Source organism: Electrona antarctica, assembly GCF_951216825.1.
Source record: "Electrona antarctica genome assembly, chromosome: 1".
NCBI lineage: Eukaryota > Metazoa > Chordata > Actinopteri > Myctophiformes > Myctophidae > Electrona > Electrona antarctica.
This window is the reverse complement of record NC_136806.1, coordinates 7086570-7111700: the sequence shown is the minus strand read 5'-3', so window position 1 is coordinate 7111700 and position 25131 is coordinate 7086570.

Here is a 25131-nt window from a genome sequence, read left to right as displayed (position 1 = left end):
CGACTAAAACTGGAGAAGAAAGCTGCTAGACAGACAGACAGACAGACAGACAGACAGACAGACAGACAGACAGACAGACAGACAGACAGACAGACAGACAGACAGACAGACAGACAGACAGACAGACAGACAGACAGACAGACAGACAGACAGACAGACAGAGAGCAGGCAGGCAGACAGACAGACAGACAGACAGACAGACAGACAGACAGACAGACAGGCTTGGAGGCTGTTGGAGAAAAACAGATACACGTTTGTGTTTTCCACGGCACATCTTTAAAAGACTATATAGTCTGAAATGAGATGGACAGCTAGGATCAAGAGAAAGGCTTGACATGCCACGTCAGCACCGAGTCCCATGATGATAATATGCATCTTTGATTTGACATTTCAGGCATTTAGCCTACGCTTTCATCGACTGAGACTTCAGTGAGTGTGCAGAGGACTTTTGACATCATAAATCATATACATTATAGCAACAAACATCAAGAAATAATTAAGCTGTCAAGAGCTTAACAGAATCTCTCTCTCTCTCTGGATGGCTATGTGTCTGAGTCTGTTCATTCTTGCATCACTTTGATCTCAAACAATCTCCCAAAAACTATACTGTCTGGATTATCTTTTATACTGCATTATCTCCACACGAACCCAGAGGCAGCTAAATGACGGAGAGTTGGTTACCAAATGGACCCTTATACATCTTTAACTCTTGACAGTGTGAAATGAAACCAAATGGACATTTGGTTTCATCTGCATTACGTAATTTACAAGAAGTCTACACAATTAGAGAATGTAGACAAATTGCTATTTTCACCAATGTTTGCCTGTTAGACTTTGTCTAATGGTTCCAACATCAATACAGCATGGAATTGTAGACAAAATCTTATCCAAGGACAACAACATATTCTTTAGTTTTGGGTCTGAGAGGCTAAATCTCATCAAATGGTGGCCTGACGTGGCTCAAATTCTGAATAAATAATGGACCGTCCTGGACATGAAAAGGGTTGAAAACCACTGCTCTACACCAGGGGTTCTCAACGTTTTGATCCGGGGACCCCCAGAAATGCTTTGGCCGTGTTTCGTGACCCCCGCCCCCCTCCCCACCCCCGCCCCCCTCCCCACCCCCAATTCAAATTGCCCACTACAATAACCATAATAACAGTGAAAATACATCATGAATAAATACTGAAACCAGATATAATCATTAAGGAAAGTTTATGCATCTACTATGTGTACTGTAAACTCTTCTTTCTCTTTTCCCCAAAATTATTTGGCGACCCCCCGGGGGGTCGCGACCCACGGATTGAGAACCCCTGCTCTACACCTTCATTCTGCCATACTGTACATACTGTCCCCATGGCATTTCCTTTAGAGCCAAAAGCAAAGAGTTCCACTTGTACACAAGATATCTAACAATCTAAAGATCGGGCTGCTATGAAACCCGCTGAGCACACGCATGCTTCACAGAGGATGACCCAATGGCCTTTTCCTCTATAGAGCGTTGCAGTCCCGCCCCCTACCATGGCCCAGGAAATTATTCTCCGTTCATTTTCCTCATAGACATTTCAGAAAGTATTTATTTAAAGTTGTTTACGCCGCGGACAAAGCCAACTCGAGTCGTGACAAATCATGACAACAAACACAATTTTTTGGGCCGAACAAATAATTAGAAAAAAGAAAAAAAACACTTTTTTTGTTGTTTTTCTTCTTTGTAATTATTTGTTTGGTCCAAAATATTGTTTGTGTTGTCATGAGTTGTCACGACTCGAGTTGGCTTTGTCCGCGGCGTAACCGTCTTTAAATAAATACTTTTTGAAATGTCTATGGGAAAAATGCATTGGGAATCATTTCCTGGGCCATGGTAGGGGGCGGGACTGCAACGCTCTATAGTGCCATATAGGCCTACTCAATTGAGTAGGCCTACTACCGACGAAAAACAGTTTAAGTCAACACTAATTATCCATAATGTATAAATGATGGATAAGAAGTCAGGCCTTTTCGTCTGTAGTACTCAATTGAACACATGTTAGCTTATACTGTTATCGCAAAACAGTTTTCTGAAAAACCTATATTTCCATGTCAGTGGTTCTCAACTTTTCATGTCAAGGACGCCCAGAATTACATATTTTGCCGCGGAAGATTTGAGTTAAAAATGTTCGCTGTTAAAGAATATATTCAAAGCTTTGTGCCACATTTTCACGATTTTGCAAAAATAGCAGATCTGCAAGCTCCTAGCGCGGCACTCTGTGCCGCTATGAGCTTGCAGATCTATTTTTCAATAGATACAGTTTAAAATAATGGTCAAAACACCAAAAGGGGTTCCCGCCCAAAATGGGTTAAACTTGCTAACCACATCCATGATCGTCCAGGATTGTTTTTTGCTGTGGGACAGGCCAGAGGGAAGTGAATGCACTAATAGGAAGCAGCGACTCTACTCCAAGTCTCTCTCTCAACTTCTCATCATTTTGGGGTGAATTTGGGGGTCTCACACAGTTAATGGGCTAAAGAGACACACAGCATGCATGCACATGCTGCCCCTCTCCCATGCACATGCTGCCACTCTCCCATGCACATGCTGCCACTCTCCCATGCACATGCTGCCACTCTCCCATGCACATGCTGCCACTCTCCCATGCACATGCTGCCACTCTCCCATGCACATGCTGCCCCTCTCCCATGCACATGCTGCCACTCTCTCATGCACATGCTGCCACTCTCCCATGCACATGCTGCCACTCTCCCATGCACATGCTGCCACTCTCCCATGCACATGCTGCCACTCTCATGCACATGCTGCCACTCTCTCATGCACATGCTGCCACTCTCTCATGCACATGCTGCCACTCTCTCATGCACATGCTGCCACTCTCCCATGCACATGCTGCCCCTCTCCCATGCACATGCTGCCACTCTCCCATGCACATGCTGCCACTCTCCCATGCACATGCTGCCCCTCTCCCATGCACATGCTGCCACTCTCTCATGCACATGCTGCCACTCTCTCATGCACATGCTGCCACTCTCTCATGCACATGCTGCCACTCTCCCATGCACATGCTGCCTCTCTCATGCACATGCTGCCACTCTCATGCACATGCTGCCACTCTCATGCACATGCTGCCACTCTCCCATGCACATGCTGCCCCTCTCCCATGCACATGCTGCCACTCTCTCATGCACATGCTGCCACTCTCTCATGCACATGCTGCCACTCTCTCATGCACATGCTGCCACTCTCCCATGCACATGCTGCCACTCTCTCATGCACATGCTGCCACTCTCATGCACATGCTGCCACTCTCTCATGCACATGCTGCCACTCTCCCATGCACATGCTGCCACTCTCCCATGCACATGCTGCCACTCTCCCATGCACATGCTGCCACTCTCCCATGCACATGCTGCCACTCTCTCATGCACATGCTGCCACTCTCCCATGCACATGCTGCCACTCTCCCATGCACATGCTGCCACTCTCTCATGCACATGCTGCCACTCTCTCATGCACATGCTGCCACTCTCTCATGCACATGCTGCCCCTCTCTCATGCACATGCTGCCACTCTCATGCACATGCTGCCACTCTCTCATGCACATGCTGCCACTCTCCCATGCACATGCTGCCCCTCTCTCATGCACATGCTGCCACTCTCATGCACATGCTGCCACTCTCTCATGCACATGCTGCCCCTCTCCCATGCACATGCTGCCCCTCTCTCATGCACATGCTGCCACTCTCTCATGCACATGCTGCCCCTCTCTCATGCACATGCTGCCACTCTCTCATGCACATGCTGCCACTCTCCCATGCACATGCTGCCACTCTCCCATGCACATGCTGCCCCTCTCCCATGCACATGCTGCCCCTCTCTCATGCACATGCTGCCACTCTCTCATGCACATGCTGCCACTCTCATGCACATGCTGCCCCTCTCTCATGCACATGCTGCCACTCTCTCATGCACATGCTGCCACTCTCTCATGCACATGCTGCCCCTCTCCCATGCACATGCTGCCACTCTCCCATGCACATGCTGCCACTCTCCCATGCACATGCTGCCCCTCTCCCATGCACATGCTGCCACTCTCTCATGCACATGCTGCCACTCCCATGCACATGCTGCCCCTCTCTCATGCACATGCTGCCACTCTCCCATGCACATGCTGCCCCTCTCTCATGCACATGCTGCCACTCTCTCATGCACATGCTGCCACTCCCATGCACATGCTGCCACTCTCCCATGCACATGCTGCCACTCTCTCATGCACATGCTGCCACTCCCATGCACATGCTGCCCCTCTCTCATGCACATGCTGCCACTCTCCCATGCACATGCTGCCCCTCTCTCATGCACATGCTGCCACTCTCTCATGCACATGCTGCCACTCCCATGCACATGCTGCCACTCTCCCATGCACATGCTGCCCCTCTCTCATGCACATGCTGCCACTCTCTCATGCACATGCTGCCACTCCCATGCACATGCTGCCCCTCTCTCATGCACATGCTGCCACTCTCCCATGCACATGCTGCCACTCTCATGCACATGCTGCCACTCTCTCATGCACATGCTGCCACTCCCATGCACATGCTGCCCCTCTCTCATGCACATGCTGCCACTCCCATGCACATGCTGCCCCTCTCTCATGCACATGCTGCCACTCTCCCATGCACATGCTGCCCCTCTCTCATGCACATGCTGCCCCTCTCTCATGCACATGCTGCCACTCTCCCATGCACATGCTGCCACTCTCTCATGCACATGCTGCCACTCTCTCATGCACATGCTGCCCCTCTCCCATGCACATGCTGCCACTCTCTCATGCACATGCTGCCCCTCTCTCATGCACATGCTGCCCCTCTCCCATGCACATGCTGCCACTCCCATGCACATGCTGCCCCTCTCTCATGCACATGCTGCCACTCCCATGCACATGCTGCCCCTCTCTCATGCACATGCTGCCACTCTCCCATGCACATGCTGCCCCTCTCTCATGCACATGCTGCCCCTCTCTCATGCACATGCTGCCCCTCTCCCATGCACATGCTGCCACTCTCCCATGCACATGCTGCCACTCTCCCATGCACATGCTGCCACTCTCTCATGCACATGCTGCCACTCTCTCATGCACATGCTGCCACTCTCCCATGCACATGCTGCCACTCTCTCATGCACATGCTGCCACTCCCATGCACATGCTGCCACTCTCTCATGCACATGCTGCCACTCTCTCATGCACATGCTGCCACTCTCCCATGCACATGCTGCCACTCTCTCATGCACATGCTGCCACTCTCCCATGCACATGCTGCCACTCTCTCATGCACATGCTGCCACTCTCCCATGCACATGCTGCCACTCTCTCATGCACATGCTGCCACTCTCCCATGCACATGCTGCCACTCTCCCATGCACATGCTGCCACTCTCTCATGCACATGCTGCCACTCTCCCATGCACATGCTGCCACTCTCTCATGCACTCCTAAAAGTGCCTCTTAAAAATTAGCACATGCAGAGTCACCTGCTGCTGAAGATAACTGCTGTGTTCTTCTTGGGAACAAAAGCAGATCTACAATCTCAAAAGGTTGTAGGTGTGCTATGTGAACACTTTAACATCGAAACGATTATGAAAGTTTATGCAACAATTGTGATTATCTGAAATAATTGCACATAACCCATTTTGGGGCGGGAACCCCTTTTGGTGTTAGCATTATGTTATGCTTTAGCTATTGAAAAATAGCAGATCTACAAGCTCATAGCGCGCCACCGAGTGGCGCGCTACGAGCTTGTAGGTCTGCTATTTTTGAAAAGTCGAAGAACGACTGACATAGAAACATAGCTTTTTCAGAAAACTGTCCGGATGTAGAAGACATTTTTAGAATCTGATCTCAGGTCAAAATGGGATAATATGCAGGGAAGGAACTGCAGATATGTGCACGTGCACATCTTACACTCATGCACACAAAGACGGACGACATGCACTCAACTCAAGCAACATAACATAATTGCACTGAGTGCTCTCAGTCTCAGCTTCTACTTTGACAGTTAGCCTGCTGCCCTAATTAGCATAAGACTCTGCTTTGAAATGCGTATATTATGCAAATATACGAGCTAAAACATATGCCACACACCACGTAAACATGCCTGTTGATTAAATGCTGAGTGCTTGTACGGTATTTGAGTTTGCATTGTGCTATACCTTTCTAATAGAGTGCGCTTTCTATCTTTTTTTTTTAAATTTTATCCCACGATTTTGTAACCCATTTTTCACCACTGGGCTCTACACACCCTCCGCCAACCTAGTCCCCATATATGGGGGACATGGGGAGAGTAACGGACTTGAACTCATGCTTCCTTCATGCCTGAGTGTCCAAGTTGCTCCTTTACACCTGACAGGGGGGAGTTTCCCTGGTTGGACGTAGCGCGTGGAAGGAACACGTTATTCCAACCAGTTCCTTTCCCCTCCATCAGGCGCCCCGGCTGGCCAGGGGGAGGCAGTTTAGAGACCAGGATTACTGCATGTTTTTTGTGAGGGTACCTACCCTAGGGGACACGGGGAGAACATGCAAACTCCACACAGAAAGGCCCTTTCGCCAACCCCGCCTCGGGTATGGACACTGATGACGCGGAGGAGGAAACACGCCGCCAGCACCCACAGCGCCCCGAGCAGGAATCGAACCCAGGACAACTGTGCCACCGTGCCCCCTAAAGTGCGCTTTCATTTGTATATTCTATGCGATGTCAGTCCGTCTATTCATAAAATGTTGCTGTGCGTAAAACCTCTCTCTCCTCGGATATACCCAGATTTATCATACTGTTATAATTCAGTAAGCAGGAACTGGGGATGGCAACGAAGGACCGGAAGGTCTGGCGTGGCGTTGTGAAGTCTAGGATCTCGACCGCGGTCGAAAAATGATGATGATTATCACTCATATTTACCCATTCATTCTCTGTAAGGCCTCATTCACACGTACCAAACACCAATCAAGCAAATGTATGGTCGTTTTTTTGGGTCACCACAGTGCTTTTCCAATGTTTGACCAAACATTTGTGTTTGATTGCTGATGGTGTTCTGCCCCTACCCCCCTCATCAAACAAAAATGTTTGGTCAAACCATGTGACTCCCGTTGGAAAAGCATCGTGGTGGCCCAAAAAAACTACCAAACATTTGCTTGATTGGTGTTTGGTACGTGTGAATGAGGCCTATGGTTTTTTTTATTACATTTAACGACACATTTCTGTGATTGTATAGTTCTAATTAGCAGCCTAAAAACCAACACATTCATTGTATATTTCCAATTGGCAGCCCAAAACAAACACCACACTAACTGCCCTACCAGAACCTGGCCTTAATTCCCACACCCAACTTTCGGACATGAAACACAAAGCCGTCACATGCCTGGGGCAGCGGTGGCTGAACGGTTTGCGGAGCGGTCTTGTTATCGGAAGGTCGCCAGTTCAAATCCCCGGACCGGCACGTTAAAATTACCACCGCTGAAGTGCCCTTGAGCAAGGCATTGAACCCCTACCATGAAATGTTCTATGAGCAGGGTCTGGCTGTAAACAAGCATCTCGAGCTTAGTCCATTCACCCTGGGTAAACAAAGAACTTTGCTTTGCTTTGCTTTTGCCTGGCACTTTAACAGCAAATGCCCCTGATCGCCTCCCCCCCCCCCCTCACAACAACGCCATCTGTACAGAGATACAGAACTTTCAGATGGGAGAAATGCTGTGTTATTACAAAATCTTTACTCTAGTTTATCCCATTTTGGGGCGGGAACCCCTTTTGGTGTTTTAAACATTATGTTATAATTTAGCTATTGAAAAATAGCAGATCTACAAGCTCATAGCGCGCCACTCGGTGGCGCGCTATGAGCTTGTAGATCTGCTATTTTTGAAAAATCGTAAAAATGTGGCGCAAATCTTTGAATATATATTCTTTCAAAGTGAATGTTTTTAACTCAGTTCTAAATGGGTTATGAGGCTAAGTGCTACTGTAAGGCCTCTGCATGATTGTCTTTATATATTTGCATCGTAAACACTTTCCAGTGAAAGGGGAAAATATATATATTGTTTTACAATTTACAATTTACAATTTAGGCATTTAGCAGACGCTCTTAATCCAGAGCGATTTACATTAAGCAAGAACAAAAAGCATGGGAATACATCACATATATAAAAAGCATTTATCAAGAAACATGCGTAAGCTAAGAACGTAGCTAGAACATATCTATATAATGACACTGTACATATAAACTATACATATATACTATACTATGCTGTACATATATACTATGAAGTGCTATGACTACATACAATGCAATTATTGTGCTGTCTACATAACATGCTATAAGTCTGTATCAAATGCTATCTAAGTCTAAAAAGTGCTGTCTAAGAAGGTAGGGTAAGTGCTTCAAACTAAGTGTATTTTTAGAACCAGATTAGTTTCTTGGAACAGTTTAATTAAGATCCATTCCTGTTTTAGGTGACTCGATTCCCTTTGAGTGATTATGAGCTGCGTATTCTGAGAAGCTTGAAGTCAGGGATACTGTACAACATGGCAGTTGTGATTTACTGCTTTTAATTCAGTGATTGACGTGCATTGTGCCGAGAGCTATTTTATTCTTTGTTGTCTATGAACGTTTTGATCGAAATATAAGCTCACGCAAATGTGTTGCATCGCAATTATTTGAGCTTAGATTTGGCTATTTATATTTCAACCATTCTTTCTTTCTTTCTGCATTTCTGGCAAAGCTGGCCTATAGAGCGCCGCAGTCCCGCCCCCTACCAGGGCCCAGTCCCGCCCCCTACCAGGGCCCAGTCCCGCCCCCTACCAGGGCCCAGTCCCGCCCCCTACCAGGGCCCAGTCCCGCCCCCTACCAGGGCCCAGTCCCGCCCCCTACCAGGGCCCAGTCCCGCCCCCTACCAGGGCCCAGTCCCGCCCCCTACCAGGGCCCAGTCCCGCCCCCTACCAGGGCCCAGGAAATGATTCTCCGTTCATTTTCCTCATAGACATTTCAGTATCAAGTATTTATTTAAAGACTTTTACGCCGCGGACAAAGCCAACTCGAGTCGTGACAACTCATGACAACAAACACAATTTTTTGGGCCGAACAAATAATTAGAAAGAAGAAAAAAACGGCAGGTTACAACACTTTTTTTGTTGTTCTTCTTCTTTGTAATTATTTGTTTGGTCCAAAATATTGTTTGTGTTGTCATGAGTTGTCACGACTCGAGTTGGCTTTGTCCGCGGCGTAAACGTCTTTAAATAAATACTTTTTGAAATGTCTATGGGAAAAATGCATTGGGATTCATTTCCTGGTCCATGGTAGGGGGCGGGACTGCGACGCTCTATAATGGACATGCCCAAGATAGGGATGCCAGGTTGTGGTGGTTAAAAAGGATTTAATGTGTTGAGGTGACAGATGGTCTGGCAAAACTGGGCTGCAATTAACTGTTTTTGAGGGTTTTTCTTTTTAGATGAGATGAGATATTCACCATTTCAACAATAACCTGTATCAGTGATTGATTGCACAGATTTAAATCTAAATACAGTATAAATATATGATGTAGCTTAACTTAAGCCATCTTTGCTAAGAAGTCAACCAACATTTTTTTAGAGACAGATGAAATAAAAAGAATTATTTTCTTTTTGTTAAAAATGAATAAATAAAAAATACGAGAATACGAGAAAACTGGGAGGTATTCAACATGGGATATTGAATTATTGGTCACTGCCTCTTTCTTCCAGGCTTCCTTCACACACATTTTTCACTATTCATTTTCCAAAGTATTTCATCCCATTTCCAGGCCTATATGGTGCAATAATGCTTCTCTTAAACATGTGTGCCATCAATGCCCCTAGACCAGGGTTCCCCAATTAATTTTCCTCAAGGGCCATATTTTGACTAGGGTACCAGGCTGGGGGCCGAGTCCGCACGCAGGAGGTCGAGGTCTTGCCCTGGGCAAGACCCCATTTGAAAAAGGATGCCCAGTTTGACATGCATAGGCTACTGACCCCCATTGAATGCCATTTATATCTGAGACCCCCTTTTTTTTTTCTTCTTCCAGGGGCCACAATGGAAGAAGAAATTGGGGAACCCTGCCCTAGACCATGGGTTCCCAAAGTGGAGTCCAGGGACCCCTAGGGGTACTTGAGGGAGTTCCAGGGGGTACCCAGCTCAACAGATAGTTAGGAACCAAATGGACCCTTATGGGTTGTCTGAGAGTGTACAAATGGAACCAAATGGACCCTAACGGGTATTCCATGAAATTGATATGTTTCGGAATCACCGCTAGAGCCGTAAAAATCCTCCCTTATCGGGGTCACTGGCATATGTTTTCAAATGGGGGGTCCGTGGCCTAATGTTGATTTGGTGGTCCTTGACACGGAAAAGTTTGGGAAGCACTGCCCTAGACAGACTCGAGCAAAGGTGTCCCGTGACAAAAAGAACACATCTAAGCAGTGATGTTGGCTTGTAGATCTATTCTTTTTATCACATGAGGATGTCCTCTACATTTTATTTTTCAACAATAGCAATGAACAACATCAATAGCCAAAAATGATGTAAACTATATCCAAACTTTTTTTCCCAAAACATGCAGTTCATTCCAAACCTTTTCTAAGCCTGGGGAACTCTTTTAATTTTAAAATATTTACAGGGATTTCATGACCGAGCCACACTAATAAACATTAGCATTAGCAATAAATAAGCACTGTCACGGGGCAACCCGTGCCCTATATACAAAGACACATGGAACTGCTTTCTATAACATGCAAGGACTATTTTAAAATGTTGTGTGTTGTTGGAATTTAAATGATCACTGATTGATTGCCAATTGTCTCTCCTGCACCGCTGGTGGCTTTTCCCAATAGGCCTATCTCACAGCCCGCTTTCCACGCCCACTTCCGGTAAATAGTGGTGTCTTTAACATGAGCATTTACACGTTTTTTTCTCTGGAGAATCTAAGTACATTTTCTAATGTAAAAATGTGACAGACCAATATTATTATGAAGCAAACAAGATGGTAAATCAGGTCGAACAGATAGAACAAACCTTACCTTGAGAAAACAAAAGTTGTAGACTTCTTAAATTACCTCTGTTAACATGTAGCGTCTATGGAGTGACGTCACGCTATCACCACTAACCCCGAAAGGGGGCATATTTAGGGGGGCGGGGACATTCTGTGAGATAGGCTTATTAAGTGCCATGCAGGAGAGGGGCGTTTCTTATGCTGTCTAATACTACGTTTCCATGCTGCTTTATACTTGTTTAAAGGTATATTCAGTGATTTCACTTAATTCAAATATCACTTTTTTCCCTTCTTTTTTGGATAATCCTCCCTACTATAGAGTGTGCTGACCATATAAGGACTTCCTCCCTGTCCCCAGTGAGCCACTGGGGTCAAAAAACCCTAGTTTTGGTTTGGGCTTTGGGTGGCAAAGCCTTCATCCAATCAGGATGAGAGGAGCCTTCCTCCAATCATGATCGAGTGGGGGTGGGCCTTGGTGCACGTGCTGTTGGCCTGTTGCACTTCCCCCCACTGTAGAGCGTGTGCATGTGCACGTCTTGTTACCGGGGCGGACAGGTTTTTTTTTCCAAATCACCCAAATCACTGAATGCTCCTTTAATTGTAACGCATTATTGAGAATGTTTAGGTTACTTTTATTCAGGGACAGACAGATTAGATGTGGTCAATGACACGGGTAACATCCCTGAGGGAGAGCTACAGGGTAAAATGGTAAATGGTGCATTTATATAGCGCCTTTATCCAAGGCGCTTTACATAGATTGTGCATTACATTCACACATTCATACACACATTCATACACCGATTGCGGCGGAAGCCATGCAAGGTACCAACCAGCACATCGGGAGCAATTTGGGGTTCAGTGTCTTGTCCAAGGACACTTCGAGATGTAGACAGGAGGAGCCGGGATTCGAACCGCCGACCCATGGATCATTGTACGACCTGCTCTACCTCTTGAGCCACAGTCGCCCCGCACAGGGCCTTGTGCGATCAAGGTACAGCCTGAAGAGAGTTCTTATCCGGTTGGGTTTTGTTCAGTAGGAGTGTTTGCTCAAGTGTTTATTTAATTTTGTCATTTTTCAGTATTATTGTCTCCACCAGGCCGAAGGCATGGTGAGAGAGTATGTTTTGCACTCCGTCCGTGTGTGTGTGTGTCCGTCCGTGTGTCCGTGTGTCCGTGTGTCCTTCCGTCCGTCCGTTACCAGCTAATCTCCGGCACCGTTAACCCGGTCGATGCCAAACTTTGCACACACACTCCCTAGATGCCAACGATGAACCTCTGCCCCGCATTTTCCAGAACGGCCTGTTATAGCGCCACCATGAGGCAGCTTTTCACATTTGTTACCTAAAACTGCACCGATCTGCGTGAAACGTTGCATGCACACTCCCTAGAGGCCAAGGACAAACCTTTGACCTGCATTTTCCGCATCTGCCTTTTATAGCGCCACCAGGAGGCCGACTTTTGTAAAACACATTTTTGGATATTACTCCTCCAGATTCTGTCCAAAAATCTCACAAATCGTTACACAGTATCTCTATGGTCATGTGCTCAAGTCGGATCTGTCCGATATTTCATATTCCACCCTAATTGGCTATAATTGCCTTTCACAGTTTGCAAGATTGCCCCGTTTTGAACAAAAGCCTCAAATCATGAACACAGCATGCAATTTACGTGAAATCTTTCACACATTTTCTTACTAGGCTGAGGAATATATCCCACCCTTTTCACATTGGCCTGTTATAGCGCCACCAACAGGTTGATTTTTGCAAAACAGGTTGATTGGAACAAAATGCCTCAAATCATCCAATTGCCATACAAGGCAAACATGTTTATATTACTACTAAACATTTTGCCAAACATCTCACACAGTCCTATCCTCCTGGTGGAGACCTGTGCCCAGAAGGGCACTTTTTCTAGTTATTATTGCTATTTTCCTGTTTTCGCACTGTTTAATCGGTACTGGCCTTTGGGGGAGGAGTTTTGGGGAAAAATAAAGACTGTTTCTTGGAGCCTTGGCCGTTCGGGCAACTTCAGATGAAGCACGAAACAACATGGAAGTGACAGCATGGAAGCCAGTTTAAAAATCAAGCACAACCGTTGTGTGAAGAAGTATTATAAATTCCTGGAAACACCGGGCAGCCCACAACACTTTAAAGAGTGCCAGGGGCCGGGCCAAAAGACAGATGTTATCTGTCCCTCTCTCTCTCCCCCTCCCTCCTGCTATGTTTGGCGGTTTAGTTTAGATGTAACAGAATGTGTGTTTGGTCTAATCCCTTCTGTTGTTTTTAAAGCTCTCTATCTGCCTGCCCTGGCGTCAGCATCCCTCAGAGACAGACAGGTCTCCTAGCTCTTTATCAGAGGCAAACACAAACACAGACCACACAATCTGCTACATCCAAAATGACTCCTTCAAAGATTAATATAAAGCAATTAAAACCAGGAAAACAAACAACGGCGTCTTTTTTATTTTGTTTCATAGCGTTGGCTATTCAAATACAAATGGATCTTAATCGGTACATTTTTACTGAGAATTACTCTCTCTCTCTTGTGGCGGCGCGCACGCACGCACGCACGCACGCACGCACGCACGCACGCACGCACGCACGCACGCACGCACGCACGCACGCACGCACAATGAATCGAAAAGTCTGTGGTTCTATCATTTGGTGGTTTTCTGTGAATGTAACGCTGTCTGCGCGTGCCCGGCCGAGGAACGCACATACAAAGATAAATATTTGATTAAGGAATATAACATGTCTTTTGTATTATTTCTGAATATGCCTTGGATAAAGGCGCTATATAAATGCACCATTTACCATTTTTTGCACGCACGCACGCACGCACGCGCACGCGCACGCACGCACGCACGCACGCGCACACAAACAAACAAAAACGTTTTTATTTTTTATTTTTAAAAATTGCCACATAAGGACATGTGTGTGTGTGTGTGTGTGTGTGTGTGTGGGGGGGGGGGTGGTGTGGGGGCCCAATACGAGCTTATGTGGGGGCCAATAAGGGCTTGTGGGGGGCCAATAAGGGCTTATGCGCACGCACGCACGCACGCACAATGAATCGAAAAGTCTGTGGTTCTATCATTTGGTGGTTTTCTGTGAATGTAACGCTGTCTGCGCGTGCCCGGCCGAGGAACGCACATACAAAGATAAATATTTGATTAAGGAATATAACATGTCTTTTGTATTATTTCTGAATATGCCTTGGATAAAGGCGCTATATAAATGCACCATTTACCATTTTTTGCACGCACGCACGCACGCACGCGCACGCACGCACGCACGCACGCACGCACGCACGCACGCGCACACAAACAAACAAAAACGTTTTTATTTTTTATTTTTAAAAATTGCCACATAAGGACATGTGTGTGTGTGTGTGTGTGTGTGTGTGGGGGGGGGGGTGGTGTGGGGGCCCAATACGAGCTTATGTGGGGGCCAATAAGGGCTTGTGGGGGGCCAATAAGGGCTTATGTGGGGGGGCAATAAGGGCTTATGTGGGGGGGCAATACGGGCTTGTGTGTGGGGAAAACAAGGGCTTGTGTGGGGGACCAATAAGGGCTTATGTGGGGGGCAAATACGGGCTTGTGTGGGGGGCCAATAAGGGCTTGTGTGGGGGGGCAATAAGGGCTTGTGTGGGGGGCCAATAAGGGCTTGTGTGGGGGGCCAATAAGGGCTTGTGTGGGGGGGCAATAAGGGCTTGTGTGGGGGGCAAATAAGGGCTTGTGTGGGGGGCCAATAAGGGCTTACGTGGGGGCCAAAAAGGGCTTATGTGGGGGGCAAATAAGGGCTTGTGTGGGGGGCCAAAAAGGGCTTGTGTGGGGGGCAATAACGGCTTGTGTGGGGGGCAAATAAGGGCTTGTGTGAGGGGCAAATAAGGGCTTGTGTGGGGGGCAAATAAGGGCTTGTGTGGGGGGCCAAAAAGGGCTTGTGTGGGGGGCAATAACGGCTTGTGTGGGGGGCAAATAAGGGCTTGTGTGAGGGGCAAATAAGGGCTTGTGTGGGGGGCAAATAAGGGCTTGTGTGGGGGCAAATAAGAGCGGAGGCCAATAAGGGCTTGTGTGGGGGGCAAATAAGGGCTTGTGTGGGGGGCCAATAAGGGCTTGTGTGGGGGACCAATAAGGGCTTGTGTGGGGGGCCAATAAGTGCCATTGGCCCTTCAAGACGAACATTTGACAAGTAATGATAAATGCCAGTATCATAATGAATTATCTTTTAATCTGCCATCAGTCAGTTTTAGTTTCAGACTAATGACAACATATTTCTTATTTTACTGTCCAATGACATGAAATGGCACAAGGGAAGGACTCCACAAAAAGACCACCCCCAAAAATCGGCGCGCGCTATGCGCACCCACACATGTGCCATTTTTTTGAGTTTGAGCCCCTGCCCCCCTAGTGCTCTCTGCACGGCCCTGACACACACAATGTTAATGGTTTAAAGAGACACAAATTAATTAATTGATAATTCTCATCCATAACACACACACACGCATACACAGGGAACCAATTAACATGCAGCGCATGGAGCCAGACATCCAGAGCGGTGATTCAGGGTTTTGCTTGGAGTACGGAGGGACTGCCAAGGTCTCAGTGCTACATGCAGCCATTACCTCCGCTCTAAGAGAGACACACACACACACACACACACACACACACACACACACACACACACACACACACACACACACACACACACACACACACACACACACACACACACACACACACACACACACACACACACACACACACACACACACACACCTTGTGCAATCTTCTGCAGTTAAACCCTTAACGTGGTAGTGAAATGAAAAACATGTTTTTTCCCACTTTTAGAGGATAACCGTGGTCATGGGCTTAACACCTAACAATAGATGCCAAAACAATGGCAACATTTCCATGTTTGTGTATAATTTCAAAAGTCCATAAAAAGCCGATTTGAATTACCTCCTGTTAGGGATGTTAATAGTTAATCGTTAATCGATCGTTAAGAAATTCTTCAATTAAACCTAGCAGGTAACAATTAATCAAAGATCATCGGGCAGTCTTCTGTGAATGTAATGCTGTCTGTGTGTGCGCACGTGGCAGAGGAACACACACGTGGGCTAGTTAACACTCCCATCGCCCAGGACGAAGTACTTTGTCCTTTCTATTAGTAACGCCCGACGATGTATAGACCCACATGACGGTAACCACGGTAACCGTGCTGCTACCGACTATAGACACACAAAGTCATGTGTTGGAGTGACTTGCACCGCTCCAAATAACATAAGGTCTCCCCTATCCTGACAGGGAGAGAGAAAGAAAGAAAGAAAGAAAGAAAGAAAGAAAGAAAGAAAGAAAGAAAGAAAACATAATGTGGCTGTGCCACAAAGCCATGCGAGTCATGGACCCATACAGCGAGTCATGGACCCATACAGCGAGTCATGGACCCATACAGCGAGTCATGGACCCATACAGCGAGTCATGGACCCATACAGCGAGTCATGGACCCATACAGCGAGTCATTGACCCATACAGCGAGTCATGGACCCATACAGCGAGTCATGGACCCATACAGCGAGTCATGGACCCATACAGGGGCATGGACCCATACAGCGAGTCATGGACCCATACAGCGAGTCATGGACCCATACAGCGAGTCATGGACCCATACAGCGAGTCATGGACCCATACAGCGAGTCATGGACCCATACAGCGAGTCATGGACCCATACAGCGAGTCATGGACCCATACAGCGAGTCATGGACCCATACAGCGAGTCATGGACCCATACAGGGGCATGGACCCATACAGCGAGTCATGGACCCATACAGCGAGTCATGGACCCATACAGGGGCATGGACCCATACAGCGAGTCTTGGACCCATACAGCGAGTCATGGACCCATACAGCGAGTCATGGACCCATACAGCGAGTCATGGACCCATACAGCGAGTCATGGACCCATACAGCGAGTCATGGACCCATACAGCGAGTCATGGACCCATACAGCGAGTCATGGACCCATACAGCCATGCGAGTCATGGACCCATGTGAGTCATGGACCCATACAGCCATGCGAGTCATGGACCCATACAGCGAGTCATGGACCCATACAGCCATGCGAGTCATGGACCCATACAGCGAGTCATGGACCCATGTGAGTCATGGACCCATGCGAGTCATGGACCCATGCGAGTCATGGACCCATGCGAGTCATGGACCCATACAGCCATGCGAGTCATGGACCCATACAGCGAGTCATGGACCCATACAGCGAGTCATTGACCCATACAGCGAGTCATGGACCCTACAGCGAGTCATGGACCCATACAGCGAGTCATGGACCCATACAGCGAGTCATGGACCCATACAGCGAGTCATGGACCCATACAGCGAGTCATGGACCCATACAGCGAGTCATGGACCCATACAGCGAGTCATGGGCCCATACAGCGAGTCATGGACCCTACAGCGAGTCATGGACCCATACAGCGAGTCATGGGCCCATACAGCGAGTCATGGACCCATACAGCGAGTCATGGGCCCATACAGCGAGTCATGGACCCATACAGCGAGTCATGGACCCATACAGCGAGTCATGGACCCTACAGCAAGTCATGGACCCATACAGCGAGTCATGGACCCATACAGCGAGTCATGGACCCATACAGCGAGTCATGGACCCTACAGCGAGTCATGGACCCATACAGCCATGCGAGTCATGGACCCATACAGCGAGTCATTGACCCATACAGCGAGTCATGGACCCATACAGAGAGTCATGGACCCATACAGCGAGTCATGGACCCATACAGAGTCATGGACCCATACAGCGAGTCATGGACCCATACAGCGAGTCATGGACCCATACAGCGAGTCATTGACCCATACAGCGAGTCATGGACCCATACAGCGAGTCATGGACCCGTACAGCGAGTCATGGACCCGTACAGCGAGTCATGGACCCGTACAGCGAGTCATGGACCCGTACAGCGAGTCATGGACCCATACAGCGAGTCATGGACCCATACAGCGAGTCATGGACCCATACAGCGAGTCATGGACCCATACAGCGAGTCATGGGCCCATACAGCGAGTCATGGGCCCATACAGCGAGTCATGGGCCCATACAGCGAGTCATGGGCCCATACAGCGAGTCATGGACCCATACAGCGAGTCATGGACCCATACAGCGAGTCATGGACCCATACAGCGAATACAGCGAGTCATGGACCCATACAGCGAGTCATGGACCCATACAGCGAATACAGCGAGTCATGGACCCATACAGCGAGTCATGGACCCATACAGCGAGTCATGGACCCATACAGCGAGTCATGGACCCATACAGCGAGTCATGGACCCATACAGCGAGTCATTGACCCATACAGCGAGTCATTGACCCATACAGCGAGTCATGGACCCATACAGCGAGTCATGGACCCATACAGCGAGTCATGGACCCTACAGCGAGTCATGGACCCATACAGCGAGTCATGGACCCATACAGCGAGTCATGGACTCGTACAGCGAGTCATGGACCCATACAGCGAGTCATGGACCCATACAGCGAGTCATGGACCCATACAGCGAGTCATGGACCCATACAGCGAGTCATGGGCCCATACAGCGAGTCATGGGCCCATACAGCGAGTCATGGGCCCATACAGCGAGTCATGGGCCCATACAGCGAGTCATGGACCCATACAGCGAGTCATGGACCCATACAGCGAGTCATGGACCCATACAGCGAATACAGCGAGTCATGGACCCATACAGCGAATACAGCGAGTCATGGACCCATACAGCGAGTCATGGACCCATACAGCGAGTCATGGACCCATACAGCGAGTCATGGACCCATACAGCGAGTCATGGACCCATACAGCGAATACAGCGAGTCATGGACCCATACAGCGAGTCATGGACCCATACAGCGAATACAGCGAGTCATGGACCCATACAGCGAGTCATGGACCCATACAGCGAATACAGCGAGTCATGGACCCATACAGCGAGTCATGGACCCATACAGAGTCATGGACCCATACAGCGAGTCATGGACCCATACAGCGAGTCATTGACCCATACAGAGAGTCATGGACCTATACAGCGAGTCATGGACCCATACAGCGAGTCATGGACCCATACAGTGAGTCATGGACCCATGCGAGTCATGGACCCATACAGCGAGTCATGGACCCATACAGCGAGTCATGGACCCATGCGAGTCATGGACCCATACAGAGAGTCATGGACCCATACAGCGAGTCATGGACCCATACAGCGAGTCATGGACCCATGCGAGTCATGGACCCATACAGCGAGTCATGGACCCATACAGCGAGTCATGGACCCATGCGAGTCATGGACCCATACAGCGAGTCATGGACCCATACAGCGAGTCATGGACCCATACAGCGAGTCATGGACCTATACAGCGAGTCATGGACCCATACAGCGAGTCATGAACCCATACAGCGAGTCATGGACCTATACAGCGAGTCATGGACCCATACAGCGAGTCATGGACCCATACAGCGAGTCATGGACCCATGCGAGTCATGGACCCATACAGCCATGCGAGTCATGGACCCATACAGCGAGTCATGGACCCATACAGCCATGCGAGTCATGGACCCATACAGCGTCATGGACCCATACAGCGAGTCATGGACCCATACAGCCATGCGAGTCATGGACCCATACAGCGAGTCATGGACCCATACAGCGAGTCATGGACCCATACAGCGAGTCATGGACCCATACAGCCATGCGAGTCATGGACCCATACAGCGAGTCATGGACCCATACAGCGAGTCATGGACCCATACAGCCATGCGAGGCATGGACCCATACAGCGAGTCATGGACCCATACAGCGAGTCATGGACCCATACAGCGAGTCATGGACCCATGCGAGTCATGGACCCATACAGCCATGCGAGTCATGGACCCATACAGCGAGTCATGGACCCATACAGCCATGCGAGTCATGGACCCATACAGCGTCATGGACCCATACAGCGAGTCATGGACCCATACAGCCATGCGAGTCATGGACCCATACAGCGAGTCATGGACCCATACAGCGAGTCATGGACCCATACAGCGAGTCATGGACCCATACAGCCATGCGAGTCATGGACCCATACAGCGAGTCATGGACCCATACAGCGAGTCATGGACCCATACAGCCATGCGAGGCATGGACCCATACAGCGAGTCATGGACCCATACAGCGAGTCATGGACCCATACAGCGAGTCATGGACCCATACAGCGAGTCATGGACCCATACAGCCATGCGAGGCATGGACCCATACAGCGAGTCATGGACCCATACAGCGAGTCATGGACCCATACAGCGAGTCATGGACCCATACAGTGAGTCATGGACCCATACAGAGAGTCATGGACCCATACAGCGAGTCATGGACCCATACAGCGAGTCATGGACCCATACAGCGAGTCATGGACCCATACAGCGAGTCATGGACCCATACAGCGACAGCCACAGCTGTCACAACCTCCAACAGTAGCCACAACACACCACGCCACGCATGCTGTATACATCCACATCCGTCTACAATTCCAAATGAACAATTGGAATTGGAATTGATGGGCTGTTATTATGTCAAAGCGAAAGCCCCAAATCTCTAGCTTGAACTCAGAAGGACATGATAGCAAACTCACACATACTGGGAGGATCATTGAAGTGACCAAGAGCCAACCCGGGTTCCCCATTCCACAGGCACAAATACGTTATCAGTCGACTAAAGAGCCATGGCCCGATAGGCAAGTAGCAAGCACTGTATAGCCTACAGTACCGTAACCTGTCACACAGCACAACATACAACACAACCAGCGGCAGCAAATAAAAGAAGAATAAAATAAGTAAAACAACAAAAAGACTAGGTTCCTACCCTGAGCAGTCTTTTATGTGACTTCATCACGGGTGCGTAAGGTGATGGCCAGGCTCTCTCCTGGTGGCCAGGGTCCCTCCTGGTGTCCAGGGTCCCTCCTGGTGTCCCAGGGTCCCTCCTGGTGGCCAGGGTCCCTCCTGGTGGCCAGGGTCCATCCTGGTGGCCAGGGTCCATCCTGGTTTCCCAGGGTCCCTCCTGGTGTCCAGGGTCCCACCTGGTGGCCAGGGTCCCTCCTGGTGTCTCTCCAGCCAGGGTCCCTCCTGGTGGCCAGGTTCCCTCCTGGTGGCCAGGGTCCCTCCTGGTGTCCAGGGTCCCTCCTGGTGTCCCAGGGTCCCTCCTGGTGGCCAGGGTCCATCCAGGGTGTTCGAAATGGGGGTCGGGGGGCGGGGGGGGGGGGGGGGGGGGGGGGGGGGGGGGTGGTCTTCTGAATGCCGATCTGTTCCCCATCTCCATCCCCCATAAAGAAAGAAAGAAAGAAAGAAAGAAAGAAATTCAACCACATAAGCTACTTGGCTACTATTGACATTTGCATTAGGATTTAGGGAGATGTATAGGCTATGTAGTCAAGAGTCTGCAGACCCTTTACATTTCTCAGAATATTTACACAATATATTATATTGACATGGTTGGTTCCCCATGCAGGGAAGCACAAAGGAATCAAAAGCAGATATGTAAAGCGTCATTCATAGTCTGGATTTTCGGTGGTGAGGTGACCACCGAACTACAACATGACGTCACTGAGCCGCGGTGAAGAGCAAACCACCGCCACCGCCCCAGCCCTTTTCTCTGTTTTTGCTCACCACCGATCAACGTTATTTCAGGGAGCATGCACCGGAGCGGTGCATGGTCACCTCACCACCAGAGCGGTGGTCACCTCACCACCGGAGCGGTGCATGGTCACCTCACCACCAGAGCGGTGGTCACCTCACCACCGGAGCGGTGCATGGTCACCTCACCACCAGCGCGGTGGTCACCTCACCACCAGAGCGGTGCATGGTCACCTCACCACCAGAGCGGTGGTCACCTCACCACCAGAGCGGTGGTCACCTCACCACCAGAGCGGTGGTCACCTCACCACCGGAGCTGTGCAGGGTCACCTCACCACCAGAGCGGTGGTCACCTCACCACCGGAGCGGTGCATGGTCACCTCACCACCAGAGCGGTGGTCAACTCACCACCGGAGCGGTGGTCACCTCACCACCGGAGCGGTGGACACCTCACCACCGGAGCGGTGGTCACCTCACCACCGGAGCGGTGCATGGTCACCTCACCACCGGAGCGGTGCATGGTCACCTCACCGCCGAAAATCCAGACTATGAATGAGCCTTTAGCATGGAGCCATTAGAGGCAATTCATTCAGTACATGGACCTGCATTCAGTATGCTGGCCAAACTTAATATGGAACGTTGCACTTCAGTGTCAACAACTGGACAGACAATATTGGTAAATGGTAAATGGTGCATTTATATAGCGCCTTTATCCAAGGCGCTTTACATAGATTGTGCATTACATTCACCAATTCACACACACATTCATACACCGATTGCGGCGGAAGCCATGCAAGGTACCAACCAGCACATCGGGAGCAATTTGGGGTTCAGTGTCTTGCCCAAGGACACTTCGACATGTAGACAGGAGGAGCCGGGATTCGAACCGCCGACCCATGGATCATTGGACGACCTGCTCTACCTCTTGAGCCACAGTCACCAGTTGACTTGAGACGCGCGCACACACGCACGCGCGCACGCACGCACTAAATGATTTTCGCTCCTATGCCACCAAAATGTGGAACGCCCTACCAACAGTCATTAAGACATGCGAATCCCTTGACTCACTGTATATGTTTCTTTTCCCTTTTTACCTCCATTATGATGAATTTCTGTTCTGTTCATTGCCTATATAGAAGTGTTTATTTGTACGTCTCTAAATGCTTTGATGAATTGAACATGGTGGACCCTCTTGTAAACAAGTGTAATGCTTAATTGGGTCATCCACTCACAGTTAACAGCCTTTGTATTGAGTTTGTGCTTGAAATATACTGTAATTCTGCAAACTGTTAATAAATATTTCAATCAATCAATCAATCAATCAAACACACACACACACACACACACACACACACACACATAGCCTATACTTACTACTATAGAGCGTCGCAGTCCCGCCTCCTACCCTGGACCAGGAAATGAAACCCAATGCATTATTCTCATAGACATTTCTTAAAGTATTTATTTAAAGATGGTTACGCCGCGGACAAAGTCAACTCGAGTCGTGACAACTCATGACAACACAAACAATATTTTGGATCAAACAAATAATTACAAAGAAGAAAAACAACAAAAAAAGTGTTGTAACCTGCCGTTTTTTTCTTCTTTCTAATTATTTGTTTGGTCCAAAATATTGTTTGTGTTGTCATGAGTTGTCACGACTCGAGTTGGCTTTGTCCGCGGCGTAACAGTCTTTAAATAAATACTTTAAGAAATGTCTATGAGAATAATGCATTGGGTTTCATTTCCTGGTCCAGGGTAGGAGGCGGGACTGCGACGCTCTATAGGCCTGCATTGTTGTAGGTATTAGCATAATAAATTCAAACACAGCTCAACATTAATTAACAAACACATTGCCTTTATCCTGAATAGTTTATGTTTTACCAGTCAAACGTTTGGTAAGCAGCTGTAGCCAAGGTTAGTTTAGGTAGCTAACAACTAGCTAACTCACCACCTGAACCCAATCAGTTGGAAGGAAGAAAAACGCAGTTTGTTTGTCCCAGAGTAGACGATAATTAACTTCTCTTTGAACTGCCCCAGATGTCTTTCAGCTGTTTTAAATACCTCCCTGATGATACTGACAACTCTACACAACTTCCATGTGGTGACATGTTAAGTTAACAGTGGTTTATTTCACTTATTTTTTACTCACAAATGCAATGGAGTGTCCTGGCTGTCTGGGAGGGGAGGGGAGGGGAGGGGAGGGGGGGAGGGGAGGGGAGGGGTGGGGGGCGGGGCTAGCAGAGCCACAGACTGTAGGCTAGGGACCAGTGTTGCCAGATTGTGCTAGAGAAATAAGTAAACCAGGCAGTGGTGGAACATGAGTACAGCCCACATACTTGATTGATTGATTGATTGAAAATTTGATTAACAGTTTGCAGAATTACAGTACATTTCAAGCACAAACTCAATACAAAGGCTGTTAACTGTGAGTGGACGACCCAATTAAGCATTACACTTGTTTACAACAGGGTCCACCATGTTCAATTCATCAAAACATTTAGAGACGTACAAATAGACACTTCTATATAGACAAAGAACAGAACAGGAATTCATCATAATGGAGGTAAAAAGGCAAAAGAAACATATACAGTGAGGGGCGGTGGGGGGGATTCAGATTTTACACACACGCACGCGCACGCACGCACACACGCACACACGCGCGCGCGCGCACGCACACGCACACATGCACACGCACATGCACACACAGTACAAACCACCTTTACATTGTCTATTTGAAATAGCTCTGATCTACAAGCTCACAAGGCATCACACGTGTTGGCTGTTGGCCAAATACATATTCATCGGGGGTCCATGGGGCGGCAGTGGTAGAGCGGCCAGATGTTCGATCCCAGGCTCCCGCAAAGTTAGTGTCGAAGTGTCCTTGAGCAAGACTCTGAACCCCTAATTGCTCCCGATGTGCAGGTTGTTGCCTTGCATGGTTTCCTCCGCCATCTGTGTATATGGGTGAATGGGTGAATGCAATGCACAATTTAAAGGTGTGTGTGTGTGTGTGTGAGTGAATGGGTGAATGTAATGCACCTTGGATAAAAGTGCTATAGAAATGCAGTGTTTACCATTTACAGTACAGGAACAGGTTTGAGAAACATGCTGGATTAAGGAAAACCCAATCTCGTGTTGTTGTTTTTGTTGTTGTTGTTGTTATTGTTGTTATTGGGGTTTTTTTCAGCGAGTGAACACATGTAGCCTACACTAGAGCCATAGTCGACAACTCTGTTCAGTTACGAGTCGACAACTCTGTTCACTTCATGGGTGCCAGTCCAATAGACCGCAGAATCCACTGTACTCGGGCAACAGCCCAGCTTTAATGATCTCAAATCCCTTTATTTTTAGATTGTGTTTTAGTAATAGTAGCCTAGAACATAAACAATACAGAGACTTCAGTTGTC